The sequence below is a fragment of the Pezoporus occidentalis genome, unplaced genomic scaffold (genome assembly GCF_034315485.1).
Source record: "Pezoporus occidentalis ecotype Australia unplaced genomic scaffold, CSIRO_AGI_Poc_V1 ctg165, whole genome shotgun sequence".
In the NCBI taxonomy this organism is placed as follows: Eukaryota; Metazoa; Chordata; class Aves; order Psittaciformes; family Psittacidae; genus Pezoporus; species Pezoporus occidentalis.
Window position 1 is genome coordinate 1,319,417 of NW_026913477.1, and position 17,424 is coordinate 1,336,840.

Sequence of the window (17,424 nt, forward strand, 5' to 3'; positions counted from 1 at the left end):
ACTCCCCTCTGGCTCCTGTATCTGCTACATACCTCTTTCCTCAGCCTGTTCCTTTCTCTCCTCTTCCTTGTATCCTGTGTGTCAGCTTCCATCATGGGAGGCTACTGTTTTAGCAGTACCACTTGCTAAACTGCCTTCCAAGACATTGAACACAACTGTAGGAGAACAGCAAATATACAAAGTTTTCATGGACCTTCATGTGAAAACTGAGCTCTCGTTCCTTCTGAGTGATGTCAAGGCTTGGACATTGTATTTCTGCAATTCTGAGGGGTCAGTGGGCCATTCTGAACATGAGATCACGATCGCGTGAGATGCAAGTTCTTTATATTGCTAAGCTGAAAACCATCTTCTAAGCCACTGAGAATGAACCAAATCATATGGAAGGAAGAACTGCACAAGACACTGAGGTCAGACAGAGACAAGTGACTTCTGGTGTGCAGTATGTGCAAGGACTATCTTAGTGAATTATGATCATACCATTGAGCCCAAGTGAGCTTGCTTTGGGCATAAAAGAAACACAATACAGACATACAAAGCTATAAAGAGCTCTAGAAGTATATGACACTAAAACATCAGACACTGATGACCAGTAAGATCGAATTCATCAGCTTTGAACAAATGGGAAGCAAAGATAATGCAAGAGGTTCAGAAAAATAATAATAATGAAAAAATTCAAGTCCAGAAGGCCCATGGGGCACTGAGTGAAGCAGCCTGGATGGCTCAGAGGGACACAGCAGCCAGGCTAATTTATCCACATGGAAAAATGGCATTTTCTAAAACCAGCTAAATTAATTATTTGCCTCAGTGCTCCCAAAGGAGAAAAGATGATGACAGAAAATGACATGTCAGATAATTCTCAGGGTGACAAGGAGGGAACTAGCAGAGATGCAGGGGTTGAGGCCTAGGTACACTTTCTGTGCTACTTGGCTGCCTAGGGCAAACCCTTTGGTTGATGAATACAGACAACATAAAATGACATGCCAGTGCTCTACAATGAAGAAGGTTCTGTCTGTAGGTCTAACTCTCTTTTGCCACATTTCTCCATTCCTGCCTGTACAAACTGACTATGAAATTCTTCTAAATTCTCATTTTTTCTTGGTGGCAGCTCAACGCTCCCTGTTCACAGGTATAAATGTCTCGACAAGGTGCAAAGAAAAAATCCAGGCACGAACTAAATGTTGTTATTCACACGGGAACCAGGTCAGAAACCAAAAGTCATGTGAAATTAACAGTGGTAAGACCTGGCTTTCATCAAGCCAGGTAGAGCCCCTGTGAGCTCCTGCTGCAGGGTGAAGGGGCTGCTGACTTTCTGGCACCAAAGGGACCTCAATGTAAGAGAGATTCCCAGAATGAAAAAAGAAAAAAGATCCTATTTTTTTTCTCAGCATCAATGTTAGCTCCATTTTTAACTTTTCATAACTCACTTCCATTACAAAACAGCTCCCCTTAGTGACTGAGGGTACTCATGCATGTGTCCTGTGCAATGTGTTTTAACTACTCTCTGTTACATGAATGCCTAGAGATTAGTGACTGCTCCCAAGGGCCTCACTCCATCCCCCAGCCTCCAAAAAGTCAACAGCAGTACTCCCACTGCAGGAAATTGCACCTGTAAGGACATGATATTAGAGGACTTAAGTATAACTAACATACTAGAGCTAAAAGGGGGTAAATAAATTCATTTTGATTAATATAGAGGGACACATGAACCCACCAAAAAGCAGAATGCAAAATTCTTGTCATGCTTCTCCAGGTTTTCAGAACTACATCAATGTTCAAAGCTTGAGATAAAACCCAGTATAACAAGACCTGCACATACACTTGGCATTACTGTTGTTTTACTTTCCAAAAGCATAGAAGGACTTTGGGATACCATGTACAAAGATGATGAGATTGCAAGGTGTCGCATTATTTTGAGTCATTCAGAGGTGGGTTACAGACAAGCCTTATCAAGATCTGTTTAACTGCACAGGTACAGGAACCTGGAAGGAGTGATAACCTACTTGTAGCGAAGCTCTTGGAAGCTGCAATAATCCAGAAATTGTCTGTCCATCTTGCACAAGTCTGACCAATTCATTTGTCAGCTGCAAAACATCTGCCTACAGTGAAGAAAACCACATTGCAGACTATTATCATCATACACAATGCAATCCGGCAGTTACATATAGAGAGATGAATGTAAGGGGGGGAAGGGATGGATAAGCCACAAAATTCTGTAAATATATTTAAGCAAAAGAGCCTGAAATGAGGCAGTTTGAATTCCCTGAATTCCCTCTTTTCAGATGTCAGCGAGTCGGAAGATCATGGCAATTGCTCACTTTAGACACACTTGAGAAGGTAATCAATAGAGAAGAGAGAGTAATAATGCAATTTAATTTAATATAAATAGACTGGGATAGTAAATCTCTCTCTAAACTAAGAGATAATTCCTTTCCCATTATTTTTCATTCTGTGTTTCTAAACCAGCATGTATGTGAGTCTGATGAGATATGAAACGTGCAAAACTAAGCTACCGAGGTATGCACAAAATTACACATGAAATGCTGTTAACTAAGAGGTCATGCAAGACAAGGATTCATTTTTTCTCTTGACATTTTATACATGTCCTTTTAGCTTTGCAGAAACCAAACTGCACCACAAGCTTCACCCAGCAACTGACATACCTGAATCTGGGATATCTTAGAACAATGCATTTTGGAACACCTGTAGCAAACTGGTAAGAGACAAGGATATTTTTGTAATTCCAAATGAGCGGAAACAACCTGGATGAAAGCATGTAAACGTCAGCATGTAAATAATCACATACTCTGGCTTAGTTCAAAGCTGGAGTCTTCACTGGAGGACTCTTGTTGAATCACATGTTCTGTGAGTACCCACACTATTTCTAAACTTCTGTCCCAGCACATCAAACAGAGGTAACATTTTCTGGGCATGTTAATTATGCTGAAGTTCCGGTCTGGAATACATAAAGGTGGAATAATTTAGTGCAATGCAGGAAAATCTGCACCTGTAGCTTGGGGGCAGGAAAAGGAAAACAAAGTGTATCTTCAGCAGCAACGGGTTCCAAAATCCCAAAGTCATAAGTAACAAAGAGTGTTAATATACCTATTACATTTCAGATCTGTGCTGACATCAGAGGCAAGTGAAGCTGACTCTCACATGTATCAAAAGTTCACAGGTACGGGAAGGTATAGTTATCTCTAAGATTACTACTCTAGGGCAAAAGCAAAGAAACCACACTTCAACTGCACTATATACAATCTAAATAATTCCAATACTAAAAGATCATTCAGGGATGAATAAAGTACAAGAGACAGCTAGGGCACAACAGAGCACATTGACATGATTGTTGTTTTAAGGTTTTAGGAAAGAAGGAATTAAAATTCTGCTCCAAAGAGGTGCTATGTCATCCTGGGCTCCAACACATGCACATACCTATGAGATCATCAAAGCTCTGCACACTGCTGCAGATGGTACAAAAATATTAGTGTCTATGGAAGCGAGGTGGCTCTTGTTCCCAAAGAGCAAGAAGACTCTGAACTGATGCTTCTGCACAAAAATAGCTCTCAGCACAAGATGAGCCAGACCCCAGGCTAATCAATAATTTCAGGATGGCAGTATGTAAGGGCACATTGTGCTGCAGAGAAGAGTTAATCAATGCTTCATTATACTCTGGCACTCGATATCGGATGCTGCAGGATGCTCCTAGCTATTCACATTAGAGTGCGATGCTTCTTGCCACAACACACAACGCCCAGTAAAAAGCCAAGAGGAAACAGGGTCCATGGGTAACCCCCTGGCCTGTCAATGATTCTTCCCTTTGAGATCTCTGAGTCCTGTTGGTGTTTCAACTGTGCTAACAGTTACTTTGTGGCAACCCAACTCCCTAAAAACACAGTGACAAATCCTGGTCCTTATATTCCACTCCAGCTCCCTCTTATGGATGAGGTAACAGAAGGAATCATAAAAACAGAATGGTTTAGGTTGAAAGGGACCTTTAAAGGTCATTTAGTCCAATGATGTCTGCAATGAGCAGATGAGGTTGCTCATGGCCCTATCCAACCTGGCCTTGAATGTTTCCAGTGATGGAGCACCTACCACCACTCTGGGCAGAGCTTCACCACCCTCATTGCAAAAAAATTCTTCCCTATACCTAGTCTGAATCTCCCCTTTCAGTTTAAAACCATCACTCCTTGTCCCATTGCAATAGCCCCTGCTGAAAAGTTTGTCCCCGTCTTTCCTACAAGCCTCCTTTTAAGTACTGAAAAGCCCAATACCCAGATTAGATGATGTAGTGATAATTCACTGGTATCCTGACCCTCTCTCTGGGATTTCCCCTCACAGAAACTCCTTGGTCCACATTTTAAATACTTCTCTGCACATTTCTAGTGAAGTGTCTGGTTCAGACCTGAAACCAGGGTTGCAGGATTGCTACTGGACCAGTCTAGCTCTGTTTTGCCTGACTTCTGTCCAGCCTCACATCTGTGGGTCCTAAAGATAACACAGAGATGAGAAGAACCTGGACCTGTGGCTGATGGTGCATGCAAATCAGCTGCCTCTTCCACAGCCGGGAAAGCTGTGCAGTGTGCGCTCATTTTAGGAAGCCAGAGTAACATACGGAGTGCAATCCTTCATAAACTGACGCCAGTTCATGTAGGTAGGACACAAGGCTCTTTTCTCACAGTCACTTCTCTGGCCATTGCTGCATTTGGAGGACATTTCCTTCATTCCCTTAAGACACTGGCACTGATGGAAAGTGTTTATAATACTTCTTGCCAATCTTCCATTGTTATCCCACAGCTTACAAGCCATTTCGTTATCCTGGATGAAACAGGAATCCACTTGAAACAACAGCTCCCAGACACATTGCTGGGAGAGGAAAATGATGGATAGTTAGCCAGGGGACTAGACAGTCCATCAAGGGAACCAGCATACAAGCACTTGTTTGTAAAGCTCTGCCAAAATATGGAGGGCAAAGAAAGAGGGAAAGTGAGGCCTTACGAAAAGAAAAACCACTTTGTTCAGTATCCTGTCCCACAGAGTTACTTCCTACTTAATACAAGATCACTCTCCCTTGCTGAGACTTTTACTGCTTCATCTCTGAAAAACAAAGGAGTATCCTGCAATGCACAGAGGTTTTTTAAAATGGATTTGATACATATGCAAAGCCTCTTGTCCTATCTACAGCCAGATGTTCCATGATTCAGACGGTATTTCCTACTCTTTGTGTCTATTTGGCTGGATATTAATGGATTCACCCTCAGTCTAAGTTGTCACCTCTATAAGGGCTGTTCATATGGTCTTGTTAAATTTTAGGTAAGATTCACACCTGGATTCTACCAGAGCAATTTTTTTTTCCTTTTTCCTCCTTGGACTATCTGTAGTAACCAGAGACAACAGAGTTTCGTTCAGATAGGGAAGGAAACAAAAGTTCCCTTCTTGCCCTCTGTCCATTTACTCTTGTTTTTTTCTTAGCTACTACTGATATTTGGGGTTTGGAACAAGCTAGTTTCAGCTGCTTTCCTGGGCTGCTGCAGAAAACAGGAACCGTTTGGGGAGGTGACTAAAGCTTCCGCAGTCACAAACAGCAGGAGGGCAGCAGCATCGATGATCTTGCTTTAACGCTGCCAAGATGCAAGCCCCAGAGCAGAGCAGGGGCCGCGCTGGGTTTCCCCGGCCTCGGCAGTCTCCGGTGGGGGCATACAGAGCTGCCGCCCGAGGCTGCGGCGCAGCAGCGCGGCCGGAGGGCGACCTCTCGCGGCCAGGCCGGGTCCCGCAGCTGAGGCGAGGCAGGGCCTTGCCGCGGGGAAGGAAGGGCTGGAGCAGCTCTGAGGTCTCCGTCGCTCGGCGGTTGTCCCCTGAGAGCAGCGCTGGGCTCATTAGGAAAGCTGAGGTTGTTCAGCCTTGGGAAGAGGAGGCTCGGAGGAGACATCAGCTCAACTTCCAGTGCCTGAAGGGGCTGACAAGAAATCTGGAGAGGGGCTTTTTGCAGGACATGGGGTAACGGCTTTAAACTGTGAGAGGAGATTTAGATTAGCAATTAGGAGGAAATTCTTCACTATGTGTGTGATGAGGCACTGGCACAGGATGTCCAGAGAAGCTGTGGCTGCCCCATCCCTGCCAGTGTGCAAGGCCAGGCTGGATGTGGGCTGGAGCAACCTGCTCTAGTGAAAAAGGTGTCCCTGCCCATGGCAGAGGGTTGGAACTGCGTGAGCTTTAAGGTCTCTTCCAACACAAACCATTCTAGGATTCACAGTGGAGCTCCTAGGGTTCCACAATGAGCTTTCGTTATCCATCAAAGCCCTGACATTAATTCAAGATCCCACTGCTCACTAACACCAGCACGGCAGTAGTACACTACAGAAAGCAGTCACTTGTGAGCACAGAGCATGGTCTACACACAGCCCCACTCCATGCCTCCAGCCAGTATGACTCTTGCCCTCTCATTCATTCCTCAGTGCCTCCTTTGCTCCTTCCCTCTCACAACTTCCTTAAGCACTACTCATATGCTATGGGAAGAAAAGCTGCCCAGCCTGGAAATTAAAACAATTAAGAACTTCAATTGCACCTTGATACTGAAAAAGTGGGCTCTGATTCCTGGCAACCTATTCTCTGCCAGGCCAACAAATGACCTGACTCACCGAGCACCTATTGAGGCCAACAATATTTAACAGTATTTCCCCTTTTCCTTCCCCTTCTTCCATTACAGGAGACTTGGAGAGGGCTCCACACCTCTGCGGCTGTTTGACACCTATAGGTAGCTGGTCTGTGGCCATTACCTGGGAAATCAGAGTTTCTAAACCAGTCCTTGATTTTGCACACCTTAAGGTTTACCGAGAAACTAGGAAAACCCACTTGTGGAGCACACCCCATTTTCAGGGACTTCTTTATGGAAGAAGAGCTTTACTTCTCCTGTGTATCCTGGGCAGGACTAGCCTACCAGGAAGTATTTTGCTTTGGGGTGATTAGGTTTATGCCATGTATACCTCAGTGGTCACTTTGCCAGCAAAGGATGGCAGGGCCCTCACTACAGATCTCTGTAACACATCTGGACAAAAGACACAGCACTCGATTTGTTGGCCTGGCTACACATCCACTCCACTCACCTGGGGTTCAGGATGGGCATGCACAGAGTGAGTTTCAGCCAGAAGAATTCATCTCTCTCAAGACATCCAACGTGTCCCTCCATGTCCTGGACCTCCCCTGCACTCAAGCACAACTAATCTGCTCAGTGTCACTGCAAGTCGATAGAACTGGGCAGCTGAGCACATGTTGCTGCTACCATCTCATGGCCCTTTGTAGGAATCTGTTGGCATGAGTGTAACCAGGTTTGGGTAATCACTATTTGTGCTGGGTTGCTTCCTTCCCAAACACCGAAGCGAGTTATAGTTGGATTCTCTCTTAAAATGCCTTTCTGTGCAGGAATTCATTTACCTCACCAGTCTTGCAGAATAAAGTAGCCTTTACAACTCTTGCACCCATCTTATCAGTTGGCTCAAATACAGAAAGCAAGCTTTGGGAACTTAAGCCCATGGAGAACTCAAAGGGCTTTCAGGAAAAGTCATTTTCTTGTGTATTTCAACAGGACGTCTTCACATGACTGAAGTGACACGTTTGTTTGATGGCTGTCATCACAACACTCAGCCTCTTTGCAGTGGATTGATTGCTCCTAGGAACAGGTAGATGTCATTCACCTAAGAACTGGGATCCCAGCTTCAACAGAATAAACAGACCTTTCTTGCACCTACTAACTGCTGAAGCATTTCCTGGGCACAACAGACTCCATCAGTGACGAAGAAAGGAGGTCACTCACAAAATGAATCTTAGAGCAGCAGTGGCTACCTAGCAGCAGCCAGTGTTACATAGAGAGTTAAAGTTACACCTCCTAGAGAGAATCCCTTTAATTCCCTCAGGTCTCTGATGAGTTTTAACTCAGAAGAATGGAGCAGCATCTATAAAACCATCACAGCATTGAAATTAACAGGGTTGCTCCTACACACAGCAGATTTGCAGAATCAAAACAATAATTAGTGTCTTAATTTGGAGAGAGTTCAGAAAGGGGTAGGTTATCTTTCTTAGTGCCTGTCTCTGCTGTCATCCACCCCCCATGTCTTAGCACTACTTTTGCATTCATCAGCAAGACCAGTTAAAAATCACCCAAACTGCCATTTGACCAAGTGCTTATCTGCACAACTGCACTACCCATACCATCAGTTAGGGAAAAACAATTTCCCTTAGCTACTAGAGACAGCCTAATTACTGAATTTGACACATTATTAATGGTCCAAGTCAACAAAAACTATAACGGATGCTGATAAGCACAAGCTGCCTAGACATTTGGCACTTACAACCCAGCTAGAAATCACTACTGTGAAAAGCTGCCACTGGCCACAGGACTAAATTGTCTGATCTCTCAGGGTTCCATTTAACAGGTCTATCAACATGATAAAGAGACAAACTAGCAGCTTTAGTCCATTAATGAGGATTGTGAAACAGTATAACAAGATAAAAGATATTTATGTTGCAGGTTAATGAACAAATAAATCTCTGCTTCCTTTCTTTATAATTACAACACCCTCCCGTTTTACAGGGCTACTTTGGGGACAAAAATCATGTTACTGTCTGGACGAAGAAGGAGAGCAGCACATACACAAGGGTTCACAAGGAAATGGGCAGCAAGATTGAAGACAGAGGCATTCTTTCAAGCATTGTCAGCCCTCCTGTAACTCACAAGTGCTGCACTATTTCACGGCTATGTTTTAAAGGCCAAATTACCAGACTCACATGATGCAATCAGAATCTCAGCTATTCATTTAGAAGAGGAAAAAGAGATGCATCCTTGCAGTTACTGAGAGCAATGCACGTATGTGCACCCTGAGCACCTCTAAGCCAGAAAGCATGCAAAAAGGAACTCAAGCTATCAGTTATATATTGTAATCTCAGGGTTTTTCACACCACTCTTTTAACCATTTGGCACCTCTCCCCGAAGAATAAATGCCTGGAGGTAGCAGCACTGAAGCCATTTAAAGATTAAGAGAAAGAAACACCTTTTGCCCATATGCTTCAACTTGTAGTTAGCACAGTCCAACACTGACCATCACTGGAACAACTGCACCACAAAGGCAAACAGCAGCTCGCACCCCCAGCACCCATGAGACAGGGTCTTCACAGAAAAGTATTTAACTTGCATTCGGTTCATTGGCTTTTTTTTTTTAATTAAGCAGAACATTTTTCAGTGTTTTTTGTTGCTCAATTCCCTGTGCAATCTTTTATCCAACACTTCTGCATATAATCAAACTTCTCTGCATAAGCATCCATTCTCTATTGCTGAGGCAATGAAAGAGCTTAAGGGGGCTACTTGAGCAATCAATACTTCAGCAGATCTTCCGTATATTTTGAGACATGTGCCATCATTAAATAAAACTTTACACCACTGAAATACTTATCTCTGTATCTCTTCAGACCCCCAGCAACATGACAGCAACACCTTGGACAAATACAAGAAGAGACACGTACCCGCTGAAGTGCAGGAAATTCAAATTCTTTAAACCAAAGCAGAACAAATTGAAAACCAGTTTCAACTGGAACCGCTAAGAGAACCACAACAATATCAGAGCATTTCATTAATGTTAAGATCTTTCACCGCTGCTGTGGTTCAACCCCAGCAGCAGCTCAGCCCCACGCAGCCGCTCACTCCCCCACAGCGGCACAGGGAGAGAATCGGAAAAGCAAAAGTGAGACAACTCCTGCTTGAGATAAAGACAGTTTAATGGGTACAGCAAAAGCTGCACTCAAGCAAAACCAGACAAGGAATTCATTCACCATTTCCAGGTGTTCAGCCATCCCCAGGCCAGCAGGGCTCTATCACATGTAACAGTGACTTGGGAAGACAAACATCATCACTCCCAGCATCTCCCCTTCCTCCTTCTCCCCCAGCTTCCCATGCCGAGCATGACGCCACACGGTCTGGGATATCCCTGGGATCAAATCAGTGTCAGCTGTCTCACTGTGTCCCCTCCCAACTCCTGGTGCACCTCCAGCCTCCTCTCTAGTGGGGTCAGGTGAGGAGCAGAAAAGGCCTTGACTCCATGTAAGTGCTGCTCAGCAGTAATGGCACATCCCTGTGTTATCAGCACTTCTCAGCACAGATCCAAACCATCGCCACAAACCAGCTACTGTGGAGAAAATTGTAACTCTACCCCAGCCCAAACCAGCACAATCACCCTCTCAAAAACATCTAGCCAACACCAATGGTTCATATGGTCCACACGACAATTTGTGATATTGGAGGTTGCAGACATCAAATGGACATAATTATGACCAGAGAGAGCAAGACATGACATTACCTGCAGGATGTTATTAGCCTAGGATGCTACTGTTTAAGCAGAGGCAAAAGGTGGCATCCCTCTTCAACACCAGGCTAAACAAGATGCCTCCCTCAAAACACTCCCTAGGAACTTTGGAACTCAGATGGCTCAAGGAAAACAGTCCACCAATGGCAAGCAGGTTCACCTGGCCAGAACAGCTCCCCAGCAGGCAGCTGTTCTGCTCGAAACACGTTTGCACACCCTGGGCCACATGCTTGAATGCTGCAAAGTAGGCAGCTGATATTAAGGCAATTCAAAGAGGATTTTCCTCTACAAAACAGGGCTGCACGTTATTCATTTATTTAATTAGGTGAAAAAATTACGCAGGGATCCCATCATTGTGTAACACTTCAAAATATTATTAGGCCAAAAAGGCAGTAATCCTGTTATGTTGGGTTCTGTATAAATGAGCTAGACCTGTCTCTCTTGTAATAACAGCACAAACCATTACTATGTAACTACTCACCTGCCATTCCTCACTTGCCTCTCAGGAACTTCAAGAGTAGGCTCTGTACCAGTCCATCACTGCAGAGTACTTGAGGGTCCTGGAGTCTCTGGACACTCCTCCCATGTGTGTGTGCATGCAGTAATGTTGCAGCCCGTTGCAGACACGAAGCTTCCTACACACTGCCAGTGAAGTCCCCTTCAACTCATGCTCCTGGCCCCACAGATGACATCACATACTGCTGCACTATAAAAACACAAAGAAAGTAAATTCTTTTGTAAGCATATAAACATTTCCAGGAAAAAAAAAATTATCAAAAATGGTCTTACGAAGTCCAAGAAAACACAGCATCTTTACACAGTACACAGTAACCTGCAGTAATCTGGGATCTTGTTGCCATTGCTATGCCTTTTCCCCTTTCTATAGAGTAATTATGGACATAACTTCCACCTGTAGGATAAATCTCTGAAATTTTATCTAAATGTTTCTACATTCTAAGGTCAAGAAAGCTAACAGAGACAAAGTGAAGGCATTTTCTACTGCTGGATTACAACCCTGCAAAAACTAATAGAGGGGAAAAAATACACTGTGTGGCATGAAGGTATGCAGGAACTGGCAAAAAACCTTTAACCAGTATTAGGAAAATATCCTTAAGCTGTGTTTGCTATATAAAAATTGATCAACATAATACATATGTAACTGTATTTCATCATCCTGCATTCCCTGGATTTTTGAAAGCTATAATACAGTAGAACATTTAGCCTTGCTTGAAAAAGTTATGTGCTTCAGGGCTTTCTTCTGATCTCATAAAATCTTTTACTTTCACGCAATTTGAGTTAATATTAAAACTCTTAACTGTCACAAGGTGCTAAGGAAAACAGGTTCCATCAGTGTTACGGGAAGGTTTTCCCAAAACTTTTTTCACATTTCTACATCTACCACAAGAGGGAGCAAAGAGTCCACCTTCCTTCGATCTTCCATTCCAAAGAAGGGGTCTAGATAAGCAGCACGACGCTATTACCTATGACCAAATTCAGGCTAGGAGTTTAAAATGCTTTATACACCACACATGTCCCCAAACAATTAAAAGGGTCAGGTTTTTTGCTTTGAGAAAGGTGTTGCCTCGCATTCACACTGTGCAGAGCTCTCTTCAAAGCCAGCAGATGCTGCAAAACTCACCCAAAGAACAGAGTCATATCACAGGCTGGTAAAATCAAGACAATCCTGATGGAAGGAAACCTGCAGCTTCATCACAACAGTGTGAATAGGATATTTGCAATAAACTGATAAGTATTTCCAACCATATTGGATATGGGGGGCACGCAGGGGACAGATGAGAAAAACTACGCCCTTCCAACTGCACATAGTGCTTTTTAATGGCAGTGCGCTATGATTTATCATTAAAACACTATCAGAAAATAGCTCCCTAAAAGAAAAAAAAAACAAAACCTAAACCTCTTCTGCTAGAACATACACGACAACAAAGAGGGAACAAGTTCTTTGCATAGGAAAGTCTCCCTGGTCATTCCTTCCTTCTCTCTCCCCCCCCCCCCCCCCCCCCCCCAACATTCCCCTATCTTCAGAACTCTTTTTAGGTTCTGTTATGAAACTGAATAGTTATAATGATTAGAAATTAATCTCAAATCCAGGCAGTTACAGGTTGCTGCTGAAATATCCTTATACATTGCCAAGTAATCCAGATGCAGATTTTCTGGAAGGAGGAGGAGAGAGTCCTCTGCTTCCCACTTACCTTCCTCTCAGATAAGGTTATTTGGGGAACGATCCAACTCTTTCCTCAGATCTAGGCTGCACTGGTGCTGTTATTCACAACTAGTTTCCAACATGCAGATGAGAGGTTGGCTCAGTTCAGGTCTCAGCTACTTAGCTGATTCCTTCTGGTAATTCACTCCATTCCAATTCCACAAAGCTACTCACAGAGTAATCTTACGCAGCCTCTGCTGTTCAGAAGTGGTTCGTAAAATAAAGAAGCCAAGTGACTAATGCCAATATCTTTTCCATGCTTTCAATCTGTTGAACCAAGTCACAGACTCTTCACAGATTAAAATAGTAAGCAGGTGCCCTTTTGTTTGTAATATCCCTGTGGAGTCCCCAGAGGTCAGCTTGGCTGTAGACCACAGTTACTTCCCTTTGCTATGGACAGCAGCTGTCACAAACACCATCCATGGCAGACTCCAGCTGCTGGCTGGTACCAAGTATGCTACAGTTCAGAATGACACGTTTGCAGTTGAACACAAACCAGGTTTGATTCCCCTCACACTTGCACCGTTATGAATCTGAAGCAGAACTACTGTCAGCAGAAAGGTGTTCCAAAATCACCCTTTTACCAAATGCAGGGCTCTCCAATCTTAAAAAAGACAAGAACGACTCAGAGAAGCAGTTCGCAAAACAGTGCAGGAATCTCACTACAACTACATCTGTTTTGTAGTGAACTTCTCAGCTATTCAGAAATGGCCATGAGCATATAGGCATGCTAAAAGAAACATACTGCTGAAGATTCTCAACTACTTATAGGCTGCTCCACTTACAATTTTGTCAGGAGAACAGATGCAGACACTTAGGATTTCTACAGTTACACCTACTCTAACATTTTTAGTCTATTAAAGTGGGTGCATTAAAGGGACAGTTTGATAGTTTAAGCAATTACTTCATATACATAGAACAGCCCATGACTTTTCCTACAACATTCCATCTCTCCATGCCTCAGCACCCCATAACAAATGATGGCAACAGCAAAAAATGTTATGAAGAAATTGGATAAAGCAACAATCACTTACTCTATTCATGAAAGAGTGAGACGGAGATTAACACCAAGACTGTAGCAGAGCCTCCCTTGCACATTACTGTACAGTTCACACTCTTCGAAGTTGAGTGATTTCAGTACCTGCAGTGCTGGGGAAGAACTGGGAATCTCCATATCTGCAAAAAGACATGGACAATACTGAAGAACACATCTGGCAGAGACATGTTTGTAAAGCAGTTATGATGATTAACCTGCATTCAGAAAAAAAACAAACCCCAAACCAGATTTCTCAGTGCTCATTGGGAAGCAAACCCAAGTTTATATTTAGGGTTTAAAAAGGTAAAATGCTAAGGCTATATTCCATGAGCACAACCCATTTTACAATCATAAATGGGTAAATGTCAACTATGAAGTATTTTAACCTTATTCAGGTTTCCCAGAGATAATTTAGCAGCAAAGTCCAATACTTAGCAAAGACAGTATGACTATTCCCCATGCATGAGTACCTGAGGCACAAGTATATTGAGGTTTGTCCTGGAGGCCAGCAGAGAAACCAGGAACATGTTCTTCCAAGTCCAGTCCAACATTCTATCCAGTTAGTCCCTACACAAAGTAATTCAGAAAAAGAGAGTAATTTTCACTCTAGGAATGTGCAGCCATGAGAAGAGGACTGACATCCTTCAGAAAGAGTCAAAGCTGAACCCTTTAACAAAGATACATGCTGGCTTGTTAGCCTATTATCTGACACTTTGTCTTAAGAATGCTAAGAAAAAAAATAGAGTTGGTTTTACTTCTCCTTGGACTTGCTACCCCCAGGCTCTACCAGACTTCTAAGACTTTCTCCATAAATGCAAAGTCTAAAAACTTTCAGAAGTTATGTTCTTTACTTTCTAGAAGAGATGAGAGTCTCGTGTAATTATGACCCCAAAAGGGGTGGCTTTAGAAGACCCAGTAAATATTACAGTATCACAGCAGTACTGCCAGAGGCACCCATGCAGCAAAGAGCTCTTCGCTTTTCACCTAGAGGGTTTGAGAGACAGTGTATTACAGCAGCTGCTGAAAGAACACCTATTGCAGTGTTTAGGTTGTTCAAGGTGTCTCTTACAATTCATTCACACAATTTCAACAGGAACTTCTTACAACCTCTTACATGCCAGCCCTTTGTGAATAATCTCTTTCAAGAACCAAAGGGAAGGCTGAAGCTCCCTTTATTTGCCTGCATAAAATAAAATGCCTGTGCAGGAAATACAACACAGATCTGAAATTAAGGCTGCGAACAGATTTGTATGGGGACACAACAGCTGGGTACCTGCTCCAGGCTGGCTGGTCAGAATGAGCACAATGACAGCTGTGTCCACCATCTCAGAACAATGGCTTCTCCAGAGTTAGTCAACAACACCCCAATTCTTATCTCATTTGTTTTCCAACTAATATTTTACTCTGCTCCTGAATATGCAGAACAGAAAGGGAAGCTGATTTGCCATGTACTGTGCACACATTTTTTCCAAGCAGTCAGGTATGCCTAATCAGCAAAAAGCACCTACTTTATTTTCAGAAGTTATTAACTGAAATGGGAAGCCAGCATACTGTGATTCCATTACAAAAGAGTTACTGCACTCAAGTGCAGCTGGTATAATAAGTATCAATTGCCTGAGAGAACCTAGCTATTCCAACTACAGCTCTGTCCCACAGCATTCAGACTTGAAGTTCCCCAGTATTTACAGGATTGCCACACATAACATAGATTTAAACCCATAAAGAGAGGTGCTGATCTTCAAATTCACCCAGATCTTCATGCAGCTGTGTAAAGCAGAAATACAATGAAAGAGAAATTGCATTAATAAGAATATTGAAACAACCTAGAGATGTACACTGGCATTAAAGATGTTCTGCACCTTCCAGGATCTGCTTCCTAGAACCAACCAAAGTTGACTCAGAGCTCCCATCAGAATCACTTCTGGTTTATCCAAGTTCTGCACTTCCGTCTCCAGTAAGTAGCCATCTGCTTTCTCCAAGCCAGGAAAGGGACATGCTGAACTGTCAAACTAACCCCTTGGGCTTTTTTAAAACAATTTTTCCTATTAAGTTTGTCACATATTTTACCTCAGAACTTCCTTTCAGTATAAACATAGACAGACTTTGTTTCTAAGCCTAAATATTAAACTTCATTAAAATACACTTATGTACATAAAGCACTATAAAGCATTGTGCACTGATGCACATAATCAACGTGTCCTTAAAATGTGAAGAAAAAGCTGCTAAAAAATACAACTGCAAGCAGAGAAAACCAAACCCCACATATATTTAACATAAGCTCTTCTGCATCAAACAGTGCTGAGTTCCCTCAGCCAAAGGGCCACTTTGACACCACCCAGTGAATTTATGCAGCAGGAAGCCTTTGTCCATAGCAGGGAATGCTGGTTTCCTTCAGTATTGCCATGTAAACTCATGGCAGATGGAGAAGACTAATTTTTTTTCTCTCCACTCTAAGTTTAAAGGGTGCACATGCCCACACCATGCCCCTCCAAAAGGCTAGTGTTTTCCACACTGTCGTGGTTTAAACCCAGTCAGGTAACTCGTTCACTCACTCTCCCCCTTCTTGCCCTCCCCCTACTCCCGGAGGGACGGAGAGGAGAATCGAAAAGAATGCAACTCCCACGGGTTGAGATAAGAACAGTTTAGTAACTAAGGTATAACACAAATCACTACTGCTACCACCAATGATAATAATGATAAAGGAAATAACAAGGGAAGAGAATACATCATCTCACCACCAGCCAACCGATAACTCGCCCCCTCAGCCCAACCAAGCACCGACCGATACCTCCTCCAACCCTGCAGTCTCCCAGCCCTTCCAGCTAACTCCCAGTTACCTCCTGGGCATGATGTGCTGTGGTATGGAATACCTCTTTGGTCAGTTTGGGTCAGGTGTCCTGTCTCTGCTTCCCCCTGGCTTCCCCTCCTCCCTGGCAGAGCATGAGGCTCACAAAGTCCTTGGCCAAACCAAAACATCCTTGTTATCAGCTCTGTTCCCGAGCTGAAAGTCAAAACACTGCACTACACCAGCTACCAAGGAGGAGAAAAATGACTGCTACTGCTGAACCCAGGACACACACGTAACTTGAAAAGCAAAGATGACTTCCAAACCCCTCTCCTCTAAAATGAGCCCAGCTGAAAACTACAGCTGTGTTCGGGAATGCAGGAGTTCAGTTACATGACCTCTCTTTGCCTCCCTGTGCCCTCCATAACATTTACCACTATTACATGGCTCTGCAACCTTAGTTATCCCCTGATGACATGTGTCTACAGACAGAAGCCAAAGTGGTCTGGCTCAAAATGCTGCCTGAGGTTTGAATCTCAGGGTCAGGATCTGAACAGGACAAGAATCTGGGAAAGGTCAAGAAAATTCTATGTTAAAAAAAAATACTTTCTGTAAATGTACCCCTTAAATATAGTCACCTCTTACAAAGGCCGTCTACTTTTTCAAGATTTAGCATTATAAATGCTTTCCCAAGGCTTCTCAGGGAAGGTGCTGCAGGAATTGGTTCATGCAAGTATTGCTTCAGGCCAAACACAGTTCTTGTAGTGAAAGGAATAAAGTTGAGGGCTAATTCAGTGAAGAGCCTTGTGGCAGAGCAGTGAGACAGCAAGAAGAGGTCTGTCAGGAACCAAAGAGAACGCTAAAGCATTCACACAGGCCCAGTGAGGTAAGAGGAGGGGAGGACAAAAGAAATAACTCATTTGTTTGTGGACTATGATGACAGAAGGAACCAAAAGGTTATTCAGCTAGGCATCTTGTATAAAACAGGTCACAGACTGAGGAAACATCTCCTTTATGTCTTCAGCTAAAACGT

At 43.3% G+C, this 17,424-nt stretch overlaps 1 long non-coding RNA gene across 1 annotated transcript; it reads right to left on the minus strand.

Moving 5' to 3' along the window:
• Positions 1 to 10,683: 10,683 nt before the first annotated feature.
• LOC134160858 (uncharacterized) lies at positions 10,684 to 14,573 on the minus strand. The gene is made up of 4 exons (XR_009963719.1): positions 14,458 to 14,573; positions 13,712 to 13,746; positions 12,560 to 12,837; positions 10,684 to 11,055 (listed from the first exon to the last, which is right to left on the minus strand). It is a non-coding gene; the product is annotated as an uncharacterized LOC134160858 (long non-coding RNA).
• Between the last annotated feature and the right edge of the window lie 2,851 nt (positions 14,574 to 17,424).